This window comes from Chrysochloris asiatica, unplaced genomic scaffold (assembly GCF_000296735.1).
Source record: "Chrysochloris asiatica unplaced genomic scaffold, ChrAsi1.0 scaffold00039, whole genome shotgun sequence".
In the NCBI taxonomy this organism is placed as follows: Eukaryota; Metazoa; Chordata; class Mammalia; order Afrosoricida; family Chrysochloridae; genus Chrysochloris; species Chrysochloris asiatica.
In genome coordinates, this window is record NW_006408557.1 from 64,449 (window position 1) to 74,319 (window position 9,871).

Here is a 9,871-nt window from a genome sequence, read left to right on the forward strand (position 1 = left end):
AATTTGCTTGGTAGAAAAACCTGACCTGATTTGATATGAGGTTACTTATGTTTTCGATGTAGCCTCTTCAGTGTGAATATTCATGTGTTTTGCTGCATAAATACCTATGTGCTTGCAAACAACATATTCTATAATAGGTGGTATATTTGTGTGCATGTGTGTTATTGTGTTACATTTTGAAATAAAAAACAAACAGATCCAAATTTTGAAATACATCTGGTCCCTAGGGTTTTGGAAAAGGAACAGCATCCCTTAGTGATGGACCATCGACTCTGCAATTAGTGAGAAATGAGGTAAGGATATAGGATACCTACTACCCCACCCAGAACCAATGTAAGTGAGGTGTACAAGAAAGTACTCAAGGGGGTTGCAAGAGAATAAGTCTTCAAGAAATAGCTGTTGTTGTTAGGTGTTGTTCAGTTGGTCTCAACTCACAAAGACCTTATACCCAACAGAACGAAACATTGCTTGGTCTTGCACCATACTCACAATTGTTATATTTGAGACCAGTGTTGAGTCACTGTGTTAATCCATCTTGTGGGGGGACTTCCTCTTTTGCACTGACCCTCCACTTTACCAAGCATGATGTTCTTTTCCAAGGACTGGTCCCTCCTGATAGCAGGTACAAAGTACATGAGACTAAGTATTACCTTCCTTGCTTCTAAGACATTCTGGCTATTATTTTTGTTGTTAGGTGCAGTCAAGTTCGTACTGGCTTATAGCGACCTTATACACAACAGAATGAAACCCTGCCCGGTCCTGCACCAGCTTCACAATCTTTGCTACGCTTGAGCCCATTGCTGCTGCCACTGTGCCAATCCATCTTGTTAGAAGAATGTTGTTGTTGTTGTTAAGTACCATAGAGTCGGTTCCGACTCATAGTGACCCTGCATAGGGTTTCCAAGGCTTTAAATCTTTATGGGAGCAGAACGCCTCATCTTTCTCCCACGGAACCGTTGGAAGTTTTGAACTGCCGACCTAGGGGTTGCAGCCCGATTTGTAACCACTATGCTACCAGAGCTCCTTGTTGGAAGAATACCTCTTCCAAAATATTCTTCATCAACACCATTATTCAAATGCATTACTTCTCTGGTCTTCCTTATTCAATGTCCAGTTTTCACAGATATTAATTGATTGAAAATACCATGACTTCCAGCAGGTTAGTTTTCAAAGTGACACCTTTGCTCCTTAACATTTTAAAGAGATCTGCACCAGGTTTGCTCAATGCATTGTGTCCTTTGGATTTCTGACTGCAGCTTCCATGGGTGTTGATTATGGATCCAAGTAAAATAAAATGCTTACCAACTTCAATTTTTTTCTCTGTTTATCATGATGTTGCTTGCTGGTTCAGTTGTGAGGATTTCTGTTTTCTTTTCATTTGAGTTGTAATCCATACTTAAGGTTGTATTCCTTGATATTTATCAGGAAGTGCCTCAAGTCCTCTTTCCTTTCAGCAAGCAAGGTTCTGTCATCTGCATATCACAGGTTGTTAGTAAAATTTCCTTCAGTTCTATGCTGTATTTTTCTTCACGTATTCCAGCTCCTCAGATTATTTTCTTACCATATAGATTGAATATTTATGTCTAAAGGATATAATCCAGATGTACATCTTTCATGTTTTAAACCATGCAGTATGCCCTTATTCTGTTCAAACAACTGCCACTTGGTACAGATTCTTCATGAGCACAATTAATTGTTCTGGAATTCCCATTTTTCCCAATATTTACTTTTCTTCAACTTCAACCTAAACTTGCATATGAACAATTTATGGTCTGTTCCACAGTTGGTCCCTGGCCTTGTTTTGGTTGATAGTATTGAGCTTCTTCATCATTTCTTTAATCAAATTAAACCACAGATTTGGTTAATTTGATTCCTGTGTATTTCATCTGGTGAGACCCATGTGTGTAGTTGCTGTCTAAATTGTTGAGAAAAGGCATTTGTAATAAAGAAGTCATTCGTCTTGCAAAATTCTATCATGGACTCTCCCGCAACATTTCTGTCACCAAGACAAAAATTTCCAACTACTGATCCCTCCCTCCTCTTTGTTTTCATCTTTCACATTCCAACCATCCATAATTATCAATGCATCTTGATTGCATGCCTGATCAATTTCAGACTAGAGAAATTGGTGCATAATTTGAATAATAGTTGTTTTAACTGGTCTTTCTTGTAGATGTGTAGATATTATCCTATCACTGTACTTTAAGATAGATCCTCAAATCTTCTTTTTGATGGTGAATACAATACCATTCCTCTAGAATTTGTCATTCCCAGCATATATTAATGAATGTTTACAATCGTTTCTTCTTATTTTGAGTTGTGCTACATAAGCAAATAAAAGTCTTGAAAGCATTACTACATCCACATCATTCAGGGCAACCATACTTTGAGGAGACAACACTTCCTCAGTCATATTTTAAGTGCCTTCCAACATGAGAGGCTCATCCTCTGTCACTATATCACATAATGTTTTATTGCTATTCATAAAGTTTTTGTATTAATCCCTCAGAAATGGATTGCCTATTCCTTCTTTCTAGTCTGTGTTTAATCTGGAGACTCTGCTGAAACCTATTCACCATGGGTGACCTGCTGGTATTTGAAACATCAGTGGCATAGTTTCCAGTTTCATAGCAACACACAAACCATCAGAGTACAACAAACTGACAGATGTGTGGTGGTAAAGGTTATATTTGGAGAATTTATTATGCCAAGATAAAGGACTAGAAAGAAATCAAGTGTACAGGGATGAAGAGTCCACATTTTTATAACTAAGCATTGCATAAGCGTTATAACATATTTAATTAAATCTGAAAACTTTTTTTTTTATCTGCCAAGTATAATTTACTATACTACAATAGATGAAAAAGACATGTTTTCACTTTTCAGGTGCTCACAATCAAGTTTAGGCTAAATGGAATAGAGATTTTATAAAGTTTTAAAAATTGGAACTCTTGGAAATCACAAATTCCAATCACATACTCTAATATGCAAAATGAGTAATAATTAGTAATTTAAATATCTGGTTGATATTCTTTGCATAGTTGTTAGGAAGACTCCATAGCACATGCGAAGTAGTATTATAAAAATTGAAGTTTTACATAGCTGTTAGGATATGATTCCAATGATAAATTCTGAGTATAATTATATAAGTCAAGGTATCAAAATGTGTAAAACATCTATCTATTGAAATAAGATGTTAATCTCAAAAGAACAATTTTACATCTGCTTAGATGAAGTAGAGAACATAACTGAGTGCTCAATTAAATGTTCAATGCTGAAAACTTGGCTACTTTTTCCTCAGTTTTATGCTCTTAGTAGTAGAATTGTCATGATGCCCCTTCAGTTATAAACTTGTATTACCTTCATTGTAAGTTGCAATCCAGTTGGCTCCAATTCACGGTGTTCCCATGTACAACAAAACAAAACAGTGTCTGGCCCTACACCATCTTTAGGATCATGGGTATGTTTCAGTCCTTTGTCGTGAGCACTGTGTATTTTGAGTAACCATCAACTTAGGGGACTCATCTCCCAACACTTGATTGGACCACTTTCTATTGTGATCCATAGGGTTTACATTGGCTAATTTTGGAAATATATCACCAGGCCTTTCTTCTTAGTCTGTCTTAGTTTGGAAGCTCTACCGAAACCCATCTACTATGGTGACCCTGTTGGTAATTGAAATACCTGTAGCATTGCTTCCAGCATTGTAATTACTCCCTTGAGGGCCTCACTCACTCCCTAGAAATCGGTCAGATACTTGAGGGATACTTCCATGACCATTATTATTCTCAATACCGAAGAAGACAGTATGCTGAGATCCTGAAAAAACTAGATCCTTGACACGACACTAGTGCCTTTGAACAGTTTTTGTTTCCTTATTTAAGTGTTATATGTATTTTTAAAAAGTAAGTGTTGGGGGAGTGGAGAACAGGTATTCTTCTGGGAATTGTGGTGCTGTGGATTAATGGACTGGACTGCAAATTTTGAACTGCAAAGTTGGCAATTCAAGCTCACCAGCTGTTCCTCAGAAACCCATACAGGGTGACTATGAGTCAGAACTGACTTGATGACACTTAACAACAACAACAAAGCTAGAAAGAGAGACAAATTAGGATAAGAGTAGTTCCAGTTAGGTTGGTGTTTTGAAAAAAATATATAAAGCAAATGGTAATTATAGAGGTACTTGGGGAGTCACAGTGCCTGTATGTTATCGCTCACCTAACCCTCGCTTTGGTGTCTGCAGCACCCTTCACTTCCTTTCTGAGCAACAAAAACTAGTGACCAGAAAGTCACCATATGCATTCTCAAGATTCATGTCAGACAGACCTTTGACTCCAGTGGAAATCCCACTGTTGAGGTTGATCTTTACACCCTAAAAGGTCTCTTCAGAGCTGCTGTATCCAGTGCTGCCTCAACTGGTATCTATGAGACCCTGGAGTTCTGGGACAATGACAAGACCAACTATCTGGGGAAAAGTTGTCTCAAAGGCTGTTGAGTACATCAATAAAACGATTGCGTCTGCCCTGGTTAGCAAGAAGCTGAACGTTGTGTAACAGGAGAAGATCGACAAACTGATGATAGAGAAGGATGGAGCTGAGAAAAAGTCGAAATTTGGGCCCAGTGCCATTCTGCATGTGTCCCTTGCTGTCAGCAAGGCTGGAGCTGTTGAAAGGGGGTCCCCCCTGTACCGGCATATTGCTGACTTGGCTGGCAATTCTGAAGTCATCCTGTCAGTTCCTGCTTTCAATGTGATCAACGGTGGCTCTTATGCCGACAATAAGCTGGCCGTTCAGGAGTTCATGATCCTCCCCGTCAGAACATCAAACTTCAAGGAAGCCATGTGCAGCAGAGTCGAGGTTTACCAAAACCTGAAGAACATCATCAAGGAGAAGCATAGAAAGGATGCTACCAAAGTGGGGGATGAAGGCAGGTTTGCCCCTAATATCCTGGAGAGCAAAGAAGCCCTGGAGCTTCTTAAGAATGCCATTGGAAGAGCTGGTTACACAGACAAGGTGATGACCCGCATGGATGTAGCTGCCTCGGAGTTCTTCTCTTCTGGGAAGTATGACTTAGACTTCAAGTCTCTTGATGGCCCCAGCAGGTATATCTCTCTCATCTGACCGCTGGCAGTCCTGTACAAGTCCTTCATCAAGGACTACCCAGTGGTGTCTATCGAGGACGCCTTCGACCAAGATGACTGGGATGCTTGGACAAAGTTCACTTCCACTTCAGGGATCCAGGTGGTAGGGAGACGATCTCACAATGACCAACCCAAAGTGAATTGCCAAGACTGTGAGTGGGAAGTCATGCAACTGCCTCCTGCTCAGAGTGAACCAGATCGGCTCCATGACTGAGTCTCTTCAGGCGTGCAAGCTGGCCCCATCCATGGTGTTTCATCATTCTGGGGAGATTGAGTATACCTTCATTGCTGACCTGGTTGTGAGGCTCTGCACTGGATAGATCAAGACGGGTGCACCATGCTGATCTGAGCACTTGGTTAAGTACAACCAGATCCTCAGAACTGAAGAGGAGCTGGGCAGCAAGGCTAAGTTTGCTGGCCAAAAGTTCAGAAACCTGGTTGCCAACTAAGCTGTGGGCAGGCAAGCCTCCAGTCAGCTAATTAGACCTCTGCTCCTGATGCGGACGGAAACCTTAGACGTCAGACCAGTACAACAAGGCCTCTGGTAGTTAGCTCCCTTCTCCCCAACCTTCTGATGGTCTCACTGTGTCATAAGAGCTGTGGCCAAAGCCAACCTCTGGAACCCTGTTGGAAACCCTAGCTGTGTAATCATGTCAGCAGCTCAAATCATTGTTTTTCTCACCATGCATCCCACCAAGTGTCGGGCCACATGTACTCCAGTGTGATCTCCAAGGTTCCAATAGGCAGCATTACCAGTGGTTTCGTGTATAAAATTAAAAAAATTAAAAAGTTAATTATAAAGATAACCAGAATTTGCTAAATATACCAAATATGGGGTGGAGTCCTGGTATGGTGCTGTAGGATAAACAATGGACTACTACTTTCAAGGTTGTCAGTTCAAACCCACCAGCCACCCTGTGGAAACCCTATACAGGGTTGTTATGAGTCAGAACTGACTCGATGACACTTAACAATGACAATGATGGGGTAGAAGGAGCTCTGGTAGCTTAACGGATTATGAGTTGGACTGCTAACCACAAAGTCAACAATTTGAATCTACCAGCTGCTCCACAAGAGAAAGATGATATTTTCTTCTCCCATAAATATTTATAGCTTCAGAAACCCTATACAGGGTAGCTGTAAGTGGAAGCTGGCTCAACAGTACACCGTACACCACTACAATAAGGTAGAGATGGATAAGCACCATCTTTTAACCAAATAGTATCCCATTCATTGAAAAAGAGTTATGAAATAATATGGCAAGTTATGTGCACTGGGTTTATTTTAACTGAAGTATAGTGTAGATATAATGGAACTTTGCATTATACCCATTTGTAGTCTTTAGTCTTTCCACCGCTAGCCTTTTCACTGCTATGGACCTATGCTCTATGAGGTTGGTGCTAAGAAAGACATGGTGGTGGTTGTTGTGTGCTGTGGATTCAATTACTACTCGTAGTGACCCTGTATAGGATTTCCAAGGTTGTAAATATTTATTGGATAAGAAAGCCTCATCTTTCTCCTGCAAACCAACTGGTAGATTTGTACTGCTGATCTTGCAGTTAGCAACCCAACTTGTAACCACTATGCTACCAGGACCCCTACAAGTGAAATATTTATGCACATCAAAAGACTTCCCCAAAAGAGTAAAAAGAGAACCTATGGACTGAGAAGAAAATTTTGGGGAATGACTTATTGGACCGAGGGATAATCTCTAAATTTTATAAAAAACTTAAACATTTCAGTGACAAAAGCACAAAACAATCCAATATAAAAATGGGCAAAGTAGAAGGAACAAACAAGATGGCAGATCAGGTATAAGTACAGTGAGGAGCTCCATCAGCAACAACACAGAACACTGGACCAAGCAGGCTCATAGGATGGTGCCAGGACTCAGAACCACTTATTATTAAGGAATATATAGAAGGTTGGAAGGCTTACAGCTAGGGGAATTTATAGCAGAAGCAAGAACTCCATTGTTTTCTAATTCAAGACACTCAGCTTATCCTGGAGCTGCCAATTTGGGCGAGACCAAGTGGGGAAAGGATCAAAGCAGCAATGGATGTCTGCCAGAACCACAGAGATAAAGGTGTGGGCATTCTTTTTTTTTTTTTTTTTTTTTTTTTTTTTTTTTTTTTTTTTTTTTGCATCTATTCATTGGCCCCAACTGTTTGTGCACCTCCATTCTGGTAACTAGAGGGGGGTGCCTGAGCAAGTGGACACCCTACCCCCAACCCTGGAGGGTTCTACTAGGCATGTGCACAGATCTCCTCGAAATTTAAAATGACAGTTTCCACTTAAAATCAAACAATAGTGCAAAATGGCCACAGCCGGTCCTAAATTGTTTATCACTAGGAAAAAAGGCCTGAATGGGGATTGTGGAGTGGGAGAGGCAGACTAAAAAGGAAATAGGGTGAAAATTAAATCCTGAGTTATGTCACAATGACCAACAGTGGCATCTTGAAATTTCTCAGGAAGAAGAGTGAAAAGGGAAGCCCATCTCCTGATCACATCTACCTGGAGGCAATCAGAAAGCATAAAAAATACCAAAATACACATCCATCTAAGTATTAAGGCCACAGAGAACTCTTGAAAATGCTCTCAAGACAGAACCAGATGACCATATCAGCACATGTCCAGAAACGAGATAAAGTGACTGAGGCAAATGAGCTGGAAGTAGATCTTCACTCCATACTGGAAGATGGGTAGGCTTTGGAAATCCCTGAGAAGGAATTCAGAAAAATGATTATAAAATGTATCAAAACACTATGCAATGGAGCTGAGAACAATAAGGAAGAATTCAGGAAAGTAATACAAGAACAATCAAATAAGATATATACAGCATTGGAAACAATTCAAAACCTACAGAAAGTGTTCCAAATGATTAATAATAGAATATCAGAAATGGACAACACACTGAAAGGGCAAAGGAGTAGAATTGAAGAGTTACAAGCCAGAACTAGTGAGCTAGCAGATAAATCTCTCAAAACTACTAACATAGCAGAGCAGCATAAAAAAGGATAAAAAAAAAGCTGAAGAAGGCCTAAGATTCATGTTGGATAACATGAAGAGAAATAACTTAAGAATTATTGGCATTCTGGGACAGAAAGAATCACACAAGTCCACAGAGGAGATCGTTGAAGAGTTGCTGGAAGCAAATTTCCCTAACAGCCTGAAAAGTGAAAAGGTAAGCATTCAAGAAGTTCAACAAACCCCAGGAAAGATAGACCCTAAAAGAAAATCACCAAGTCATATAATAATCAAGCTCTCCAAAATCAAAGATAAGGACAGAATCCTGAAAGCAGCTAGGAAAAAGAGAAGTGTAACATACAAAGGCAAGCAAGTCAGATTAAGCTTGGATCTCTCAACAGAAACCATTCAGGCAAGAAGGCAATGGGGAGACATATATAAAACCCTGAAGGAACAAAACTGCCAACCAATACCCAACAAAGCTGGCAATCAAATATGATGGTGTTATCAAAACATTCCAGGATAAACAGAAGCTGAGGGATTTTGCCAAAGCCAACCCTGCTATGAAAAACATCCTAAAGGAAGTTCTGTGGACTGAGAACCAACAAGAACAGACAACAACCAGAGAATGACATATGTGGCAGCATCACCCTGAACTCAATCAACAAATGGAGGAGTCAAGAACAGAATAAAATGATAAGAACAGAGGAGCTGGGAGGTCAGTCTATGAGCAAAACAATTATATTGTTAAAGAAGGTGAACACAAAGGAACAGAGATCCAGATGGTGAAAAAGTCAGGTATATTACAGGATAAAACAGACTGTCTTAAATGGAGGGAAGAATTAATGGAATATAAGGTAACCACAACAGTGGGGGTGGGGTGGGTGGTTTAGTTTGGGTGTTGAGGAGGGCAATAAAAGAAGGGGGAGGAGGTAGAAGAACAAGATAGATAGGGGAACACTGAGACAGGTTTGCATGGCCTAAATGGGACAGAGGTAAATAGTGATGCAAGCTCAAACTTGGAACAAGGCTCTATGATACAGGGATCTAGGCACAGTTTGAAGAAGAGAAATAATATTAAAATACTTTATTGTCTTATGAATATTGGTTTCCCTTGCCTGCTATTGTAAAATAGATACTTGAGTGGGCTAGAAAGGAATGTTAGGAAACATGATTACAGAAAAATTGTAAGGCCATCTTCATCCTATAACTGACTGGAATACCTAAAAGGGGTTCTAGAACTTGCCCAGTGAAATAGACCTCTTGCAAAACCTTTACAGAGCATAGGACCGTAGGTGGAATCCTGAGTCCCATCCAGAACCTTATGAAGTGGGACATTCCCACTAGCAAGGACAAGCAGACCAGCCTGGAACAGATAGAGCAACAGAAGATACATCTTCAAAGAACGATCATCAGGAAAAACCCAAAGCAAAAATGTCAACATGACTGGCTACTACAAGAGTAAGCAAGTTGTTCTCCAGGAAGCCATCAAGGTAAGCAACCAAGTTCCTTCAGGACAAACTCCCCTCTAAGACCGAAACTCAAAGGGAACACATGAACAGACATGTAAGCTTGCTGACGACCACACTGGTCTACTGGTGAGTAGAAGAGGGGGAAAGGCAGCAATGAAGAAACGGGCTGAGTTCAATCACAGTCTATACACTCCCTTTGACCTGGAGATGAGAGAGAGAAGAGGAAGGGCTGATTGGTCCAAAGTGTGGTGAGACCTGGGAACACTTGAGCCCATAGACAAGGACATACCCA

At 40.4% G+C, this 9,871-nt stretch overlaps 1 pseudogene; it reads left to right on the forward strand.

The window, feature by feature from the left end:
* The first annotated feature begins 3,456 nt into the window (after positions 1-3,456).
* Positions 3,457-5,589, forward strand: LOC102826345 (annotated as a pseudogene).
* The last annotated feature ends 4,282 nt before the right edge of the window (positions 5,590-9,871 follow it).